This window comes from Argiope bruennichi, chromosome 6 (genome assembly GCF_947563725.1).
Source record: "Argiope bruennichi chromosome 6, qqArgBrue1.1, whole genome shotgun sequence".
Classification (NCBI taxonomy): Eukaryota; Metazoa; Arthropoda; class Arachnida; order Araneae; family Araneidae; genus Argiope; species Argiope bruennichi.
Window position 1 is genome coordinate 31,654,524 of NC_079156.1, and position 22,296 is coordinate 31,676,819.

Sequence of the window (22,296 nt, forward strand, 5' to 3'; positions counted from 1 at the left end):
CTCCCAAAGATTTCTTTGTGATTATGAATCTTAGGGAAATATAGAAAGCCATAAAAAAGCATTGACACTTGCAAAATTATAAACTTAAAAATATAAAAACTGAATACAATGAAATTAACATACAAGAATTTATTTACAAAATACAAACGCTGAAACAAGATAATATTTAAAATCATAAAAATATTAATATAACATTTAAATTATTACATGCACTCAAATACCTATAACACAAATAATGTACAAGATAAACATAAAAGAACATTTATTGCATACATATTAGATACATTCATTTGAAATAAAGATTATACATAAAATATTAGCAATATACATTAAATATCAAAAGTCAATTCAAAGACAGTGAGGGGAGAAAATGGCATAAATAACACTTAATGATTTCGAGAATGCTGTTTTTACAAATTATTATAAAAGTGTCGTGAATTTCAAATCCAAAGTTCCAACGATTACATTCAGCAATTAACAGAACACTTTATTCTTGCGCGTTTTGAAGTTTCATAGGAAATTATTTCAAAAATTTTTAAATATTTCAGAAGTATTAAGATGGCTATTTTCACATATATACGTTTCAGATATGCAAATATAAAATCTATTTCCTGACGTGCTAGAGACATCCTGGAATTTTCAATATTGACAGCGACCCACTCATTTTCAAATCAAAATTATCTTATGATTGATTCAATTAATTCAATTTCGGTTTTTTTACGAGTGTTGCCATCTAACAGAAAAATCAGCATCAAGATACATAATGATATGAATTATGTAAGGCCAAAAATGAAAGTCAGAAACAAATTTGAGGAACTAATAAAAATATATATAAAAAAATTAAATTTAATGGCATATACACTTTGTCATTTATTGCATCCATTCCAGTCGTTAAAACATTTATTTACAACATTAAAAGTTACTCAGTGGTATTCGGAATTTCGCAAAATTTCCTATACAAGAAAGCTATTCATATTTAATTATTTTTTGCAACTGCAGTTTTTGGAAATTGTAAAGATTCTTTTAAAGTATATTCATCACCATGCTGATCAGGCATGGCGATCAAATGCCTTTTTTTAATTTGATGGATTTCTGATTGACTGGCTAGCACAGCCATCAGTCATCCATTGCTGAAAAACCACTGAAAAAGTTAATTCCTTACATTTTTTTTTAACATTACATTCCTGTTTCTCAAAATTGGACGGACAATTGCAAAAAGTAGGCTTAGATTTCCCGACTAAGAGCGTTATGATAGGTATGATATATAGCAAACGAAGCAGTAGGAGAGATTACAATAAAGAATTTGTAAAGGATGCAACAAATGGATGCGCCATTTCAGGATTTGTTTTGTATAATTATGAAAATTTAGGAAAAGGCTGAAATTTAATTTATTTTGCGGGGCATATTTAATTTTATTAATCTTAAACCATATTTCAAAGCATTTAGTGAAGTATACCATTTAATTCAAAAATAACATCAAGGTAGATTTTGATACTGTAAACCTTTCAGACATCTGAAATTATTTGTAACAAATGACATTTGAAGAGAAACTAATTCATATACTCATGGAAATCAAACTTCCTGTCTTGTTCTTTATTTAAATTAAACATTTTAACGAGATTCTTTCCAACATTGATTTACTAAACAGCTATTTTATAATATTAATACAGCTATTATATACATTATGAATGCTATACATTATAATATACATTTTTACAGCAATTTGTTATAATATTATAACAATCTACACGATAACACAATGCCATTAAAATCATTTGGTCTTTTTGAGCTCATTCACTTTCTAAAACTGCTTATTCGTTTCTTTGTATATAGCTCTTTTAAACAAAATTATCAGATATATCTTCATAAATTTTCTCCGATCCATCGATACATTGTGCGAAGAAGCATCAATAGATTCAAGCTCAGCGCAGACTACTTGAAATATAATCAACAGATTTTATTTCAGAGTTTGAGTTTGTGTTTTAAGGGCCAAAAGCCATCGTTGGCTAAGCTGCGCCACACACATGGAATAAAAATATTTGTATCAATTCATAATGGAATCGAAGCAAACATTTTAGAGCATTCATCATTAAGAATTCACACTGAATATCTGAGGTCTGAAAATCGGTTAATAAAAGCAAACAAATGTGCTTTAAGTTTAAATAATTTTTCTCTCAAAATATGGATGTCAATATCTTTAAGCATAAATTATTGACGATAAATAAAATAGGCAAACAAGAATTAAATTATCCGACAATTAAGCAAATATAAGGAATATTTTCACTGCATGAATTATACATTCTTCACAAAGTGATGGTTTATAGAAATTAATGAAATGTTATTATTTCTCACTGTACCATTTCATTTTTAGTTTTACGAATGAAATCATTTAGTTAGATGAATTAAATTCTAATTTTTTTTCCAGTTACGAATTTTGAAAGATTTATTGAATTTATAAAATATAGTTCGTTTTAAGATGTCTTGGAAACTATGCCTCTTGCCAGTTTCATTAAGTTCCCAAGCTGTCAGCTAAAAATGCTGTTGGATATTGCTCCACTTGTATTATATGCTTGTAAGAGCCATGAAGTCCAAGATCTTGCAGTCGATCCAAGATGATCGTTTCTCCAGAATGTTGAGGCAGGTCCATCTTTTTCTAAACTTCTTCCAATAATATCTGGAAAAGAAACGAATTTATGCAAGTTAGATACGAATCATTTTTTTTTGTAATGAGTAGAGGAAAAACAATATTGATATTAAGAATAGCGATTTGCCTAAATCAACTGTACAAAAAAAATTAGAAAAAACAAATTCAAAGTTTTTGTACCATTAACAAAGTCTATATACTCCAGAAACCATTTTCTAATGCATCTAGATATGGAATTAAACCTGATAAGTAAAGAGATATTTTAAATAAAATTTGCTTAACCACTAAGCATTTACACTAAGCTTCATCTGGGATTTCCCTGGTTCGTGCATATATTAGATCCAAGAAAAAGCAGCGCAAGCGAGAAATATACTATGAATACATAATTTTTTTTAAGATGACAAATTTTTCTTCCCAGATAAAAATTTTGTTTCTGAATTATATTTCAACTTACCAAACACTTGAACTTTAAAAGCGTCTTTCTATTCCAGAGAAAATATTTTCTGCAGGACTTGAAAATTTGGCCTTGTTTTAAGGTTTTTCTGGATTTCAAAGTCGTCTCTGGATCCAAGAAATCAGCAGCCATGAAGGAGTAGTCTTTCTCTGTAGCATGATAATCAACACATGTTGATGAATTCATATACTTTATAGTTTCACTGACTATATAGTTGAGTATAAATATATATAAAGACAATATTTTCCTTTGTATGCAATATTTGATGGAAGACTCTGATCGAAAGACTGAATAGTTGTAAAGTGGGATGGCATTTATTCTGTATATTCACATAATTATGGAATTTTTTAGTTTCAATGCCACATAATTGCAGTATATTTATTTTTATATACCAATAGGATTTATGGATTGCATATTTTTTATTTTCTAAATGGTTCAATAAAATTTATGAATAAGCAGAAATGTTAGCCAATAAGATTCTGCAAATCAAATTAATGATCTTTAAAAAGTCAGGGATACATTCCAAATCATTCTTCTGAAGTATTCCAACCTTTTAAAATGTCATACTTTGCAAGCAGTTAAGAAAAAAGAAAGGTAATATCAAACACTGAAAGCGATAATCTAACCATAAATTGATATTCTTATTTCTTCAATAGCAGAAGTTTATTTTAAGCTTTGATCGTAGTGAAATATCCAAAAGAAAAATTTCTTCCAAAGTAAATCCAAGTCAGATGTAAAATTTCAGAGTTTAATAACCGAACTATTATTCCGATTCCAGTTCCTGTAATAAAAGATTTCAGATCAAAAACTCAAGACCTTAATATTCAATAATCCAAACTCTGTTTATTCCGTCTCCCCGAGTGTTATATAGAAATTGAATATTCTTGATTTCTTATTACCAAAGGAAGTTTTTTTTAAAAAATTTCCCCCTGTTTTATCCGAATTCGATTCTTATTTCATTAACAAAACGTATCAAAGCACATTCTTTTTGCAGATTCTAATATCTAAAAATAATATAATCAAACTAGAAATATGTAAACTATTTACAAGCTGTACATAATTTTATTATTTTATCTATGTGCAATTCATTTTTAGGAAGTTTTTTTTCACTCATGTCTGTAAGATTTTTTTCCTTTGTCGAGTTTATTTGTTCTATTGCCAATATCTCCCAAATGTCTTGAAATTTCTCGGTTTAATGGATTTTTGAATAGACAAAATTCAAAATAAATGGTATACATTAGCTGTCTCATTTCCTTTCTGAAGGCAGATTTACAGTTTCATTTTCTATGACTTTGTAAAGAATTCACATCATAGATTTTTATTACACTTTTATCCACAAAGGCTTGAGAATAATTCCAAAGGAAGCGTCAATCACACTATGCAAGCAGGTGCAAATCATTTTGAAATCCTCGATGAAAACAAGCTGTGACATTAGGAAGTGAATTTTATTGATTCATTCAGGCAGTCTCGTGATATTATTCTAATGCATTTTAATAATTTTCAGTTTCATAAAATTCGAATAAAGTGCAATTAGAAAAATTAAAAAGGGGTAAAAATTAACAATTTATCAAATAAAAAGGATTTCGTTCTCGAAATTTTTCCTTACAGTCGAAAATTCAACATACTATGTAAATTAGTAGCTAAATAAATCAATTGAATTATCCAAAATGGATTTTATTTTATTTAAAAATTGAATTACTAACGATCGTTTAATGATTTCATTTCTAGTTCTCGTTTTCGTTGCTGCTTTAGGGACAAATTTCCTTAAAGAAAATGAAATCGTTTCATTCTAGTTATAAATCTTAATATTCGTTTTGCCACCGAAATTGATTAACCTCAGCCTGAATTTGTTTCGTAATTATTTTCAATAATCTCAAATGCTAAGTCCTATGCATCTACACTTATAGGAGATTCATCCTAGCTTTACTTTTACCGAATCACTTTTGTTCAGTTCATTAAAACGAATCAATTATTTGATCATATGCTCGGAACCTGTCGCCATTCCAATTTCGATGTATGATTTCGATACATCCGATAGATTCACACTATATCAAAGCAATTCAAACTTAATGTGCAGAATCGCTTTCGATACAATTAGTATTTTTATTTATGATACGTTAATAAATATGCGTTTCTTTTACGACTAATCGAAATTCGAAATTATGTGGAATCATGGAATGGAATACGGCACAACGTCTCCTCAAAGGATGATTATTAGAAATTAAGAAATGAAAGAACAAGATAGACGGCAAATGTTATATTTCAGTAAAATTTAATATTTCAAAATTATAAAAAATATCCGGTCAGAAATTTACGGTCTTTAGATCATTTTGAGAAGAAATTTAATAAAATACATTTCATAAAAGAAATAGTGAAGAGAATCAAATGCATAACCGTGAGGTTAGGATCGTTTCTGCAGTTAAAAAAAACAAAATTAAGAAAAGATTCGCTTTCAGTAAAAAAAATTGTCCAATATTGTATTTCTAATATAAGTGAAACAATTATTATACTTTAAAATTGGACAGAACGGTTTCTATACTCATATCCTCTTAAGTAATAATAAGTAGTAATTATCCAATAATATGCAGACTTTGATTTTTTCGTTTTTCTGAAACTTGATTTCCTTTGTCGGAAGGGTGACGCTATCATTCATTAGACAGATGTGTCAAAGAGCCTTGTATGATATGATAGGTATTAAGATAGGAAATGTAAGGAAGGTAAATGCATAAAACAATTATTTATGTAATTACATAGAACCGATTTTTCATAATTCTGATGCTTTAAGAAACAGAAAGTACTTTCTAACGATGTTTTATATACTGAGCAAAAACGATCAATAGAAAATTAAGGAAAAGTTCTAAAATAGGGGCAAATTAAGCAATCAGGGTTATTTCTCAATGATTCAAAAAATTTGAAAAGACTGCAATTCCTTAACTTTCCGGTCTCGATATATACATAAGTCAGCATTCAAACATTAGAGATTGCCGAGGGCAACTTTGTTACGAATGTTCAGTAATTAGAAAAGAAAGACTAAAAAATTAAGATCCTCAAAGCTCTATATCAATCCATGAGATTGGGTTTTAATCTATATGACTTGGATAAAATGTTTGAGCCAAGCTGCCTAAAGTAGAAAGTAAAAAATTGTCATGGGTGTTATTAACCCTTTTAGTTAAATTACTGAACACAACTCTCTAAATCCCGTGTTAATACTAAATCCTAACCAAAAGCGAGATTTTCTGAAGCTCTATAATAATTCTGTTTCGTAAGACTGCCAATAATAAAACCGTTCAAATTATTTTATGCTTTATCATCTAACTTTTAGAAAAACGTATTCGATAAAAGTTCCTGCGGGCATCTTATTTTCAAACCATCAGGGATGCATTTTCAATGCATGGTTGCATTAAGTTCCAATGAATTTATTTTCATTTTTACCCATACAGAAGGCACATATGGTTTAAATACTTAGCTAAATCAAAAAATAAAATTTAAAAATCTAGAATTTCGAATTTTTAACATAAAATTTATAATTAAGAGAAATTCAATGAGCATTTTTACATGATACCAATTTCTCATAATACGCTACAACAAACATGCTTTAATTTACAAGAATTTATTAAACTTAATCATAAGAAATCATTTAAAATATTTTTTGAATTAGCACCGTTGAATTACGATCTACCGATGTGGGATGATGACAATTCGCACAAAAAAGGCCTCTCGTACCGCCCCCCGCTCACCAAATGCGACTGCTCTCGCACTCCCCATATTTTTCATACTGCTAACCACCAACTAATACAAATCCATTCATTACCCCCTCCGCCACGAGCTCCGCAAGCCCAGCACCACACACACACACACACATTATCCATTCCGCCACCAAACTCCACAATTCCCACACCACATGCACTCATTACCCATTCCGCCATCAAACTCCACAATTCCCACACCACATGCACTCATTATCCATTCCGCCATCAAACTCCACAATTCCCACACCACATGCACTCATTACCCATTCCGCCACCACAATTCCAACATCCCACTCATTACCCATTCCGCCATCACCTCCACAATTCATATATCACACTCAACTACGATACCCACTCTGTTCCAATAAAATAATACGCATTTACACCATTACGACAACCACAGTTAAACTATCATACGTATTGCCCACTTCACTAGGACACTCATAATTCCACTACCATACATATCACTTTCACTATGACACCCACAATTCCACTACCATACATATCACTTTCACTATGACACCCACAATTCCACAACCATGCGCTACCCACTCCACCATGACACCCTCAGTTCCAACACATTCCCCACACCACCCTGCCCCACACAGTCCAAGAATATAAATTGCCTACTTTACAGCGGCTCATAGATTTAACAGCAAACAAGTCCACTATCAATATCAGCAGTATTCATTAATAAAATCCTCTGCAACGTTTCATAGTCAATGAATCATAATTTTTAATCCAACATTGAAATCCTAAACAAATTTCCTCATACATACTGCAGGAATAGTATCACTCAGAACAGCTTACTACTTCAAAAGTTACGTAACACAGGATGGGAGGGAAGTAAACTATAACAAACCTTTGATGTCTGTAGAGATAAAATTGTTTTTATAGAAAAATAGAGTCAGGAAAATATTTGCGTCCAATGCCATTCCTTCTATACTGACCGTTTCAGATCTGTTTTCATCTAAAATTTACTTTTCGTTTTAAGATCAGACAAAGTAATCTACGGTCTATATAAAACGAGGTTTCAACTAATTATCTGCATGTCCCAGAAAAACTAAAACATTCACTCCAAGGCAGTATACCTGTACATATTGCTCTGTTATTCAGATTTTGCTCTATTCTTTCGGCATTAACATTGAAGTTCAATGGCAGCGCATTATTTGCATAAATTTGTCAATAAAAGACTATTCTATTTATGTAGAAATCTGATAGTCGCCATTCTCCTAAAGCAGTTATAAATCCTGGTTTTAAATACTCTAAAAGCAATTGACGGTAAACTAATTTAAACAATGTCAACTATAATACTGCCACCAAGACTGATTAATTAATATGAAAAGAAGAATAAGTTTATGTTGAACAAAGACTTTAGTGTTTTCTTGAAAATAAAACGTTTTAAATCAGAAATCTGAATTTGTAAAGAGCGTGCAAAAATTTTAGTCCCTTAAGCGACAGTCGGCCAAATTACTTAACAATTATAGTGCTTTTTATACAAAATAGCTCTCAAATATTCCTTCACATTCCTTTCAAACATCTCTCACATTCCCTCCCTTCCTACTTTTCCTGACAATTCTTCCAAAACATGTACTGCCTAGCTAAAAACAAACCTCTGACAGTGAATTATTCCATCAAAATATTATCAATAATGGTAATTATAATATGCATCTTTCCCTGTTTAACGATACAAATGATCATTAAAGAGAGATTAGAATTTACATTTAGTTTCTTAGAAATGGTTAAATATTAAGTTTAGTGAAATTTTCATCTGTTGGCGATTTTGATTTATCCAAGATATTTTAAATACAAGTCTTATATGGGCACGAAAGCCAAACAACGGAGAAACACATTGAAGATTTTCATATATTTATGTATATTTCATTGATATGATTCTATTTCATTGATTAATATCAATTTCATTGATATTTAGAATCCAACAAATTTTAGTGTTAATATTTCGGTAACAAAGTACAACGATGCGCTAAAGATCAGGATTCGCACAATAGATATATTACATGAAAAGTGATCTAATTTTAAAGAAGGACAGGGATATAAGTTTTATAACATGAATGCAATTTATCTGATTTTTTTCCGGGGAGATGTTATCAAATTCCACTCTTGAAACATTTTCTTCTGAAGTTTTTAAATTATGTTATTTGTTAAAAAAATTGCTCAGGCTAATTTCTACCAAAGAAACGTCTAATCACAACGAATATGGAATTACGCAATCGTTTACCTTGATGGAAATCTGAATGAATCGACGGTTTTAGACAAGTAGAATTTAAATCAGAAAACAGGACAGAGTGCAGGATGTGAAGTGTGTCCAAAATAATTAGCTTCAGAGTTTTATGTCCAAGTACAAAGTCCAAAAATCTGAGTCTTGATAAAAATTTCTTAAAAATTCAATATTTAGCTAAATGGAGTGACAGTTTACAACACTAAATGAAATGTAAGAAAATATTTGTCAATAAGAAGATTTCAATACTAAGATACCGAATTTGAATTCCCAGAAATTATAAATTCTAGGCTTACATTGGATATCACAGATGCAAGACAAGAAAAATACGAGTTTCCTTCAATTTTGTCAATAAAACTGAAGTTAATGTCATATCAGTAGTCAAATCTTAATGTGAAATTGTCTAAACTTAAAGCGATTCGATATTAGATAACCTCTTGCTAATTTTGAGTTCAAGATCGATAAAATAATTTCAGCAGAAACTGTTTAGTGATGAATGACGAACAGTAACGATCTATTCATTTTATTCAAATATATAATACTTTGTTCTGTGTTAAAAAAATCCTCATTAATGCTAAAAAAAGGCAAAAAATTCATATTAAGAGATAATGTGTGACTCAACTTACAGAAATATTAGTTTCCCGTCTTTGCGTATGAGAAAGGTGAATACAGTATTGTCTGAAGAGAATTTAACGTTAAAGAAAATGATTAGTAAAATTTAAACTCTGAACTGCATTTTAACTGACTTGTATTTAGTTTTTATTGGTTGATTTGTAGTTTCAATTCATGTAATCAAATTTGTGGAATTTTGCCAATGCTTTTCTTCATGCGACATTTGATCCAAATTTTTCCAAAAGTAATTTGAACAATCTCATTTTTATCCTATTCCTACCCTAAATCTTAGCCTAATCTTTTGAATTTTATTTCCTTCTTAAAACGAAAAATTAATGTCCCGTTCTCTCAAATTTCTTAAATTCTAATAATAACCTTTTTATGAGAATCCAATATACTGCATCCCATAGAAGATTGCATTTAACCGATATCGGTATAACCGTAATAAAAATGGGACAAATAATTAACTTTAGTATTAATCATCTTGACTTTTATTACTTTTTTTAAACTTACTTTTTACTTTGACTTTTCTTTTTAATAACCATTTGCAATATGGATTTATTATGCATCCTAATTAGATGATATCTTACTTGGCAAATTTTAAAAGAACTGGAAGTGAAATTATAAATTAAAAAAAATTTATGAATTTAAATTTATTTTGAAAAATCTGTCGTAGAAATTCAGTTACTCATCATTTATATAATATCCAATTTTCGACGGCGGAGTAATTGTTCTTGGACGATATCTTTCTATCTTATAAATTGTTCATTTTTTACCATTTTGTAGCTTTCCGAATTGCACGTATTCAGATTTTATATATTAGAAAAATGATAAGATGCCTTAAAATCATATCCCAAGTTAGTCTGAATGAATAGGAAAAATTTATCGCCTAAATGCCTTACAGCTAATTCTGACAAGCCAATATTCTAAAATCATCAGATCTTACTTTGTGCAGGGAAGTTCGAATGGAAATAACATGTCGGAGTGCGAGTCCTGCTCGCCACTTTCTTTATCGTAATCCATTTGTTATCTTCATGTAGAATATGAATCGACAGCTTGGAAAAATAGCAGGATATTCGACGATAGTATGAGGTAGCTTGAAATTGCTTGATCCTGACTTGACAGCTGGACATGCATGAAAGAGATGTCTGCTTTTATTCCTATTGCGAGTTCTTTTTCGGGAAAATTGGGCCTGTAAAGAAGAAATTGTATTAATATTTTGGGAAATAATTGTGGGAACTCACATGCGAATTAAATCTAGCAGAAATTTATATTTCGTCACAGCCTACAATTAGATAATTTACCGTAGATCAATTATGTATTACCCATTGTAATTACCGTGATTATATATATTGAATAACTAAAATAATGGTAATTGTTGTAAAAAGAGCAATATTAAAGAAAAAGTGAAAATTATACGTAAAAAATGATTACATGGAATTTATTTTTAAAATAAGATGCATTTTAAAATTGATAAATCTGATTATGAAAAAACTGAAAATGTATTCCACATCCCCTAAACAATTGCACTGAATTCACCCAATTTAGCGCACTTAAAATTTAAGGCAAGACAACTTATATTGTTAACTATTCGAAGTTTAAAAATTCATTAAATATTCAATTAGAGATTAACCAATTTTTCATCTTTTATCGTCGGAACTATAAAGAAAATTATTCCAAAATAAATTTTAAAAAATTAACTTTTTAAAATTAAATTTTTCTTTTACTGATATTGGTTTCATGCCTGCAAATTGAGAATTTTCAATTAAACGTATTAAAATTAACACTAAATTTGAACTATTCGTTTTAAAATTCTTGTTTTATTTAAAATACACGTTTTTTTTTTCATTTGATTCGTTTCTGTACAGTGATCGAGTGTATTTCATTTGCATTTTTTAAATTATCTCTTAAAACAGACCCAAGTTCAATCGCTCAAACGGAAGGAGAGAAATATTCTTGCTAAATGATACAGAGGTTCGGAGGCAGCAGCATTTCGGCCATTTTACAACAAAGTGGTGGGAATTATTTCAAAAGGATTTACAGCATCTTACCGATTAAAAATTTTATCTTTTCAACGATATCAACTTGATTTTTAAGTAATTTTTCCTTCAATTGTTTATCAATTCTTAGACGTTTTCAGATTAGTTTAATCGTTTAGTGTGCCCCTGAGTTTGTCGCCAAAATAGTAGCCCAGAAAACCAAGTCGAATAATTTTCTTAGTAACCATAACACTGATTTGCTTTTTTTGTAGCTTGTTGAGTTGTACATCTACAGCAGTTTTGTAAGAAAATTAAAAATGATCTGCTAGTAATCATTCTATAAAGAATTTAATTAAATTTCGTTTTATAATTGAAAGTATTATTACTGCTAATAAAACATTTAGAGTTATTTTTAAAGTGAATTATGAAAAGAAAACGTTTATTCTTTTGCAATTCTTACCGAATTATGACAAATTGAAAAAATCAATTTTTAAATTAGTTATTCATCGAGAAATTTATTTTGACGAATCCAGAATAAGAATTATTTAAGAAATGCCATTTTAATGCAAAATGTTATTTGAATTTTAGAGGCATTAAAATTTCTAAGAAATTTTTCTTTAGTTCGTAAATTTAATTTGAAAGAACTATTTCAAACTGCTACAGATTGAAAGTTGCATATGTACCTACCGCTGTAATTTCAATGTCCTTTAAACAGAATATAAAAATATAAAATAATACGCTTTCCAAAAGTATAAAATGCTGACACACTATAGCGATGAGAATATTTTTCACTAGAAGAATGTTTCAGACAAAATTGTAGTAACGTCTCGAAACTTTTATCTCACCAAATTTAGAATTATTGGATTTAACATCGTTCAAGTCGAATAGCTAGCAATTTTCTTATCGAACAGTTTTTGAACTTAGTGACATGATTTCATGGTGGTTTTAAATCTACTAGCATTTTATTTTTAATTCTAAATAGGTAACTTATTTAAAGATGAATAATGATCACACGCAACACTAAAGAATACGCATACGAATTTAACAATAAAAATTAACATTAAGTTTATAAAAATTTGTATAAGTAGAATTACTTACCCTTTTAATATCAAAAATGGAACTACTCATTCACTACAGTATTCTTTGGACTAATACTGTTTTCGAAACAGTATCTCCAACCTCTTGCATCTAAGACGTGTATACCTCGATTATGATGGTTTTGCCACTCTTTAAGCATCCAAAGCGTACAATAAAAGTCATTTCACCCAACTCATAGGAATACCTTCCATTAACGAATAGTTCATTTCGTGGCAAATGCTTGCAAAACAGCAGATGACCAATATTGTTTAACGTGTCAATATCTAACCCAGAAATTCAGCCTTTTTTTCGTATAGTAAAAGTTGAGCCGCTGGAAGGGGGGGAGGATGTTGTTTTCCCTCTCGTTCATGTTGCGATGTTACCAGTTACAAAGTTTGATTCTTCTTAAGTTTCCAAAGATGCATTTGAACGGTTATCCTCTGTGATCCTAATCTTCAGACAAATATAGCTGGATTATCCTCTTTGAACAACCATTGATTCGTCGTCAAATATAATGTACAGTTACTCAAATCTTATGCAAATATTCGTTTGATGCGAATTGCGCTTGATGCCATCTTTAAACAGAGCTCTGTCAATAATAAAATACTTTTATTCAATCCTCCTGAAGATCCTCCTCCAGACGCATTTGAGTCAATTTCGTACAGTCATTCCTTAATAACTCACCACAAGGAAAACATGATTTTCGTGCAGCTGCCGAAAAATTATGGTAAGTTCAAACCCCTAATGAAAACTCAATGGTGGAACATTCATCGATACTAAAAAATTCAATTCAGAACTACATATTTCACAGCACAACTTTCAACATATTGAACTCATCTCACAGTTTTCCAATGACTGAAGTTTGACGGGAATGTCAAACTCTGACATCATCTCAAAGGGATAGCGACACATACAGTTTAAATTTCTCTTCCTCCCTAACGGCACTAACTATTTTTATGAATTCTTAGAAATTTCCTTCATAAAATTGCAAGTATTCCAGAAAGAAAAGAACCGAACAGAAAAAGTTTCCTTGAAAGAGGCAAAATCGATGAAGAATATTATATTAAATCTTCCAAACCATTAATGATTGTCCGGATATTATAAATTGTATTGCTTCGTTCTCGTGCGGTCTTCAAAACGAAAAATAATTAATGGTTTTCAGGATACATGAAGGCAGTGAAATTGTCCATTGTTTCTCTTTTTCTTAAGAATCAGTAGTTTTGAAATCATAGGGATTAAACCAGCGGCAGTGGTATCACAAAAAAACATTCTTACATACGCTCTACAAGATAATGTGTGTTTTAGACACATTTTTACCAACCGATTGATACCAAATTTTGACTCAGAATTGCAATTTCTGTCAAAATTGTTGGAGTTGTTAAATATACGTACTCTAATATCATGATAATACTAACAATAATTAGAAGATTCAATAAATGTTCAAACCTATGGCAAGAGAAAAAGAATGTATTTAAATCCGATGCACCAAAGATTTATTCCCAATGTAAAACTAAAATCAAAATTTCTGATACTAAAATCAAAATTTCTGATTTCAATAAAAATATTTCTTCTATCCTTCATCAAGAAAAGAACATACTCAAAAATTGGTGACGGAATTTGAGAAATTTCGATTAAATTTTTGAATTGAAATGCATGAGTTAAAAACGAAAGAGAAAATTCACATTGTGCAGCACGGTTCGAACCGATGACTTTCCCCATACACAGTATTGCAAACGCGTTAACCACAATACAGTCATCTGAAAGGCGTTGCCAAATGTACGTATTCTAATATCATTATAAAGCCAACAATAATTCGCAGATTGAATAAATGCACAATGTAAACTTACATCAAGAGAAAAAGAATGGTTTTAAATACGATAGATTAAAGATTTATTCCCATTATAAAACAAAAATCAAAATTTCTGATTTGAAGAAAAAAAATATTCAAAAATTAATGATTAAGTTTTCTCCGGGGGCATTGACTACCCTTAACGCCAAGCCTAAAAAGTATCCTCTTAGCTTGATCCCTAGTAGACTAGTCACTCAGATGGCTAGCCACCGACCAATTGATTGATACATTGGGACCACAGTGCACTACTCGTCTAATGGGTCGAAATGCACTGTCCCCTATTTTTTCCTAGAATTTTCAGAATCTTTTCCAGTTTTACTCAAAAATTTTTAACTATTTCTGTCTAACTTTTCCTTTACGTTTCTGAACATTTCTCCCTTTTTTCCCCAGCATTTCTTCTATTCTTAGTATTGTGCTTTTAAAACCATATTTACACCGTTCTAAAAACATATTGCCGAGTCCTAATGAGAATCTTAGACCATTCAGACGCTTTCGACGTATGAGACTTGGTGTATAGATCGACAGGGTGTGTACTTGCATTTTGCTGGTCTTCTGTTCGAATCTCGATAGCGACCGATAATATTTATTTTAAAAAATAGAAAAATTATAAAATTATTTATCGCTCTCCAGATTCGAACAGAAGACCCGCAAAATACAATGATACACACTGCCGATCTAGCCACCGAGCCTCTTGCCTCGAGTGCGTCTCAAGTGTCTAAGATTCTCATTACACCTCGGGAATTTGTTTTAAACATGGTGTAAATCTGGTTTTAAAAGCACAATGCTAAGAGTAGGAATAGATTCTGCGCATGTGCGAGAACTTGATACTTAAAATTCCTATTAAATCTAGAAATATTTTGAAATTAAAATATATTTTTGAAATATATGATTTGGAATAATTCATAGTAACTCTATGAATAATGGTGAAATATAGATACAATTTATTTAAAAAAAGAAAAAAATTCTGTAATTGTTTGTCTTTTTCCAGATTCGAACAAGAAGAAAACAGGAAAAACATAATGACACACTCTGCCAATATAACCACCAAAACTCGGACCTCGAGAGCGTCGGAAGGGCTTTAAGATTCTCATTACGACTCGGGAATAAATTTTAAGTACGGAGTAAATCTGGTTTTAAAAGCACAATTTAATGAATTGGAATAGATTTTGCGTATTTGGACAACTTGACTCTTAAAATTCCGATTAAATATAGAAATATTTTGAAATTAAAATATATTTTTGAAATATATGATTTGGAATAATTCATCATAACTCTATGAATAATGGAGAAATATAAATAAATTTATTTAAAAAAAAATAATAAACAAATTATTTGTCTTTCTCAAGATTCGAACAGAAGACCAGAGAAATACAATGACACATCCTGCCGATCTAGCCACCAAGCCTCGTGCCTTTTGAGCGTCTGAAAGGTCTAAGATTCTCATTACAACACGGAAATAAGTTTTAAGTACGGTGTAAATCTGGTCTTAAAAGCACAGTGCAATTAATAGGAATAGAATTTGCGCATGTGCGCGAATTTAAGTCATGAAGTTCCTATTAAATATAGAAATATTTTGAAATTAAAATATATTTGTGAATTATATGATTTGGAATAATTCATAGTAATCTATGAATAATGGAGAAATATAGATAAATTTATTTAAAAAAAGTAATAATAAAATTATTTGTTGCTCTCCAGATTCAAACAGATGACCAGTAAAATGCAATGACACACCCTGCCGATCTAGTCACCAAGCCTTGTACCTAGAGAGCATCTGAAGGGTCTAAAATTATCATTACGACTCGCCAATAAGTTTTAAGTACGGTGTAAATCTGGTTTTAATAGGACAATACTCAGAATAGTAATAGATTCTGAGCATGTGCGCGAACTTGATTCTTAAAATTCCTATTCAATATAGAAATATTTTGAAATTAAAATATATTTCAGAAATGTATGATTTGGAATAATTCATAGTAAATCTATGAATAATTGAGAAATATAGATAAAATTTATTTTAAAAAAAGAAAATTATAAAATTATTTGTCGCTCTCCAGATTCGACTGACATACTGTGACGATCTAGCCGCCAAGCCTCGTATCTCGCGAGAGTCTGAAGGGTATAAGGTTTTTCCCAGCATTTCTCCTATTTTTCTCTAAAATTTCCCCTAATTTTTCCTAAAAGTTTCAAAATTTCCAGGGAAATAGTAAAAATTTTAGTGTAAAACTGGAAAAAATACTGAAAATTCCTTCAAAAAATAGGGTAAATTTCAGAGAAAAATATGAGAAATGCTGGGGAAAACGGGGAGAAAAGTTCAGAAACATAGAGGAAATTTTATCGAGAAATAGTGAAAATTTCATATAAAATAGGAAAAAATATCTAAAAATTTGAGAGAAATGTAGGGGAAATTTTAGTTAAAAATAGAAGAAATGCTGTGGAAAATGTGGAGAAATGTTCAGAAACATAGATGAAATTTTAGAGAGAAATAATGAAAATTTTAGTGTAAATCTGGAAAAAATTGTGAAATTCTCGGGAAAAATAGGGGAAATTTTACTGAAAAATAGGATAAATGCTGGAGAAAATGAGGAGAAATGCTGCAGGCTCAGCGAACTAGTAACGATCGTAGTGCCACCTATGAAAAGTTCAGAGATCTAGTAACGATTACAGTGCCTCCTACGAAATATTCTGTAAGCTAGCATTATCGCATTGCCACCTACGAATGGTTTTGTAACCTAGAAACGATCGTAATGCCGCCTACGAAAATTTCTGTAATCTTTCCTCTATGCTTCTAAACATTTCTCCTCATTTTTCACAGCATTTCTGATATTTTTCTATAAAATTTCTCTATTTTTTTCTAAAGTTTTCAGAATTTTTTCCAGTTTTATACTAAAATCTTCACTATTTCTGTCTAACTTTTCCTCTATAATTCTGAATATTTCTTATTTTCACCAGCATTTCTTTTTCTTTAGTTCTTTTTTTTTCTAAAATTTTCCCTATTTTTTCTTAATATTTTCAGAATTTATTTCAGTTTTACACTAAAATGTTCATTATTTCTCTTCAAAATTTTCGCTATTTTTCTGAACATTTTTCCCAATATTCCACAGTATTTCTCCTATTTTTCTCTAAATTATCCCCTATTTTTTCCAAAAATTTTCAGAAATTTTTCCACTTTTACACTAAAATTTTCACTATTTCTTTCTAAAATTTCCTCTATATTTCTGAACATTTTTCCCCATTTTCCCCAGCATTTCTCCTATTTTTCTCTAAAATTTACTCTATTTTTTCCTAAAATTTTCAGAATTTTTTCCAGTTTTACACTAATATTTTCACTATTTCTGTGCATCATTTCCTCTATGTATCTGAATATTTCACCCCATTTTCCCCAGCATTTCTTATACTTTTCTCTAAAATTTCCCCTATTTTTTCTAAAATTTTCAGAATTGTTTCCACTTTTACACTAAAATTTTCAATATTACTTTCTACAATTTCTTCTATGGTTCTGAACATTTATCCCCATTTTCCCCAGCATTTCTCCTATTTTAATCAAAAATTCCCTCTATTTTTTCCTAAAATTTTCAGAATTTTTTCCAGTTTTAGACTAAAATTTTCAATATTTCTCTATACAATTTCCAATATGTTTCTGAAAATTTCTCCCCATTTTCTCCAGCATTTCTCTAATTTTTCTCTAAAATTTCCCCTATTTTTTACTAAAATTTTCAGAATTTTTTGCAGTTATACATTAAAATTCTCACTATTTCTGTGTATCTTTTCCTCTATGTTTCTGAACATTTCTCCCTATTTTCCCCAACATTTCTCCTATTTTTCTCTAAAATTTCCCCTATTTTTTCCTAAAACTTTCAAAATTTCTTTCAGTTTTACACTAAAATTTTCACTCTTTCTCTCGAAAATTTCCTCTATGTTTCTGAACATTTCTACCTATTTTCCCCATTATTTCTCTTATTTTTCTCTAAAATTTCCACCAATTTTTTCCTAAAATTTTCAAAATTCTTTGCAGTTTTACAATAAAATTTTCAATATTTCTCTCTACAATTTCTTCTATGTTTCTGAACCTTTCTCCCCATCTTCCCCAACATTTCTCCAATTTGTCTCTAAAATTTCCCCTTTTTTTCCTAAAATTTTCAGAATTTTTTCCAGTTTTATACTTAAATTTTGAGTATTTCTTTCTAAAATTTTTTCTATGTTTCTGAACATTTCTCCCCATCTACCCCAGCATTTCTCCAATCTGTTTCTAAAATGTCCCCTTTTTTTCTTAAAAATTTAAGAATTTTTTCCAGTTTTATACTGAAATTTTGAGTATTTCTTTCTACAATTTCTTCTATGTTTCTGAACATTTCTCCCCATCTTCCCCAGCATTTCTCCAATCTGTCTCTAAAATTCCAAATTTTTTTCCTAAAATTTTCAGAATTTTTTCCAGTTTTATACTTAAATTTTCAGTATTTCTCTCTACAATTTCTTCTATGTTTGTGAACATTTCTCCCATTCTTTCCCAACATTTATCCAATCTGTCGCTAAAATTTCACCTATTTTTTCCTAACATTTTCAGAATTTTTTTCCAGTTTTATACTTAAATTTTGAGTATTTCACTCTACATTTTCTTCTATGTTTCTGAACATTTCTCTCTAATTTCCCCATTAATTCTCCCATTTTTTTTCTAAAATTTCCACCCATTTTTTCCATAAATTTTCAAAATTTTTTGCAGTTTTACAATAAAATTTTCACTTTTTCTGTTTAAAATTTCCTCTATGTTTCTGAATAATAAATTTGGTGTCATTATAGTCTAAAGGCACAATGATAAGAATAAGAATGAATACTGCGCATGTGCGTGAACTTAACTCTTAAAATTTCGAATAATATAGAAATATTTTGAAATTAAATTCTATTTTTGACGTATATGATTTGGAATTATTCATTTTATATCTAGGAATGACTGAGAAAACTGGAGAAAATAAATATAAAAAAAGAAAAATTATATAAAAACGTTTGTCGGCTTCGAGCCTCGAACTGAAGACCTGCAGAACTGAGCGCCATATACTGCCGATCCAGCCACCAAGCCTCCCACGCCAAGAGCTCCTGAAGGGTCTAATATTCTCATTACGACTGTCCAGTAAAATTTTAAATATGGTGAAAATCTGGTCTAAAAGCACAATGCTAAGAATACGAATGAATTCTGCGCATGTGCGTGAACTTAACTCGTAAAATTTCGAATAAATATAGAAATATTTTGAAATTAAAAATTTGGAATAATTCATTGTAACTCTATGAATAATGGAGAAATATAGAAATAATTTATTAAAAATAGAAAAAATATAGAATTATTTGTCGCTCTCAAGATTCGAACAGAAGACCAGCAAAATACACCCAGACACACCCTACAGATCTTACCACCACGCGTCATATACAGAGAGCGTCTAAAAGATATAAGATTCTCCTTACGACTCTTCAATAAGTTTTTAAGTATGATTTAAATCTGGTTTTAAAAGCCCAATGCTCAGAATAGGAACAGATGCTGCGTATGTGCGGGACTTGACTCATAAAATTCTGATTAAATATAGAATTATTTTGAAATTAATATATATTTTCTAAATTTATTATTTGTAATAATTCATAGTAACTCTGTGAATAATGGTGAAATATAGATACAATTTATTTAAAAAAAAAGAAAAATTATAAAATTATTTGTCGCTCTTGAGATTCGAACAAAAGACCAGCAAAATATAATGCCACACCATGCTGATCTAACCATCAAGTCTCATAACTCAAGAGCGTCTGAAAGGTCTAAGATTCTCATTACGACTTGGCAATGTGTTTTAAATACGGTGTAAATCTGGTTTTAAGAAGCCCTCGGGTTACGAGGTTTGGTAGCTGGGTAGGCAGAGTGCGTCGCTTAGATTTACAGGTCTTCAGTTCGACGCTGGAAGACGGCAAACATGTTTATATAATTTTCTTTTTTTTTTTAGTTTATTTTCACTTGTTTTCTCAGTCATTCCTAGAAATAAAATGAATAATTCCTAATCATATACGTCAAAAATAGAATTTAATTTAAAAATATTTCTATATTTATTCGAAATTTTACGAGTCTAGTTCACGCACATGCGCAGAATTCTTTCGTATTCTTAGCATTGTGCTTTTAGACCAGATTTACACCATATTTAAAATTTTACTAGCTTGTCGTAAAGAGAATATTAGACCCTTCAGAAGCACTCGGATTACGAGGCTTGGTGGCTGGGTCGGCAGAGTGTGGCGCTTAGTTTTGCAGGTCTTCAGTTCGATCCTCGAGGCCAACAAACATTTTTATATAATTTTCTTTTTTTTCATTTCTTTTCGCCGGTTTTCTCCGTCATTCCTACAGATAAAATGAATTATTCTAAATCCTATACGTCAAAAATAGAATTTAATTTCAAAATATTTCTATATATATTCGAATTTTTAAGAGTACACGCACATGCGTAGAATTCATTCGTATTCTTATCATTGTGCTTTTAGACCATCTTTAAAATTTTACTGAACAGTCATAATGAGAATATTAGACTCTTCATAAGCTCTCGGATTGCGAGGTTTGGTGGCTTTATCGGTAGAGTGTGGCGCTTTGTTTTGCACGTCTTCAGTTCGAGGCTCGAATATTATTTTCTCCTTTTTTTAAAAAATTTATTTTCACTATTTTTCTCAGTCATTCTTAGAGATAAAATGAATAATTCCAAATCATATACGTCAAAAATAGAATTTAATTTCTAAATATTTATATTTATTCTAAATTTTACGAGTCTAGTTCACGCACATGCGCAGAATTCCTTCGTGTTCTTAGCATTGTGCTTTTAGACCAGATTGACACCGCATTTAAAATTTTACTGAACAGTCGTTATGAGAATATCAGACCCTTCAGAAGCTCTCGGATTACGAAGCTTGGTGGCTGGATGGGCGGAGTGTGACGGTTAGTTTTGCAGGTCTTCAGTTCGAGGCTCGAAGCCAATAAACATTTTTGTATAATTTTTTTTTAAATTTATTTTCGTTAGTTTTCTCCATTATTCCTAGAGATAAAATAAATAATTCCAAATCATGTACGTCAAAAATAGAATTAAGTTTCAAAATATTTCTATATTTATTCGAAATTTTACGAGTCTAGTTCAAGCACATGCGCAGAATTCTTTCGTAATTTTGGCATTGTGTTATTTAGACCAGATTGACACCATATATAAAATTCTACTGGACAGTCGTAATGAGAACATTAGACCCACATATTAGCTCACGGATTAAGTGGCTTGGTGGCTGGATCGGAAGAGTGTTGCAGTTAGTTTCACACGTCTTCAGTTCGAGAGAGTAGATTTAGTTTCAAAATATTTCTATATTTATTCGAAATTTTACAAGTCTAGTTCACGCACATGCGCAGAATTCCTTCGTGTTCTTAGCATTGTGCTTTTAGACCAGATTGACACCGCATTTAAAATTTTACTGAACAGTCGTTATGAGAATATCAGACCCTTCAGAAGCTCTCGGATTACGAAGCTTGGTGGCTGGATGGGCGGAGTGTGAAGTTTAGTTTTGCAGGTCTTCAGTTCGAGGCTCGAAGCCAACAAACATTTTTATATAATTTTTTTAAAATTTATTTTCGTTAGTTTTCTCCATCATTCCTAGAGATAAAATGAATAATTCCAAATCATATACGTCAAAAATAGAATTA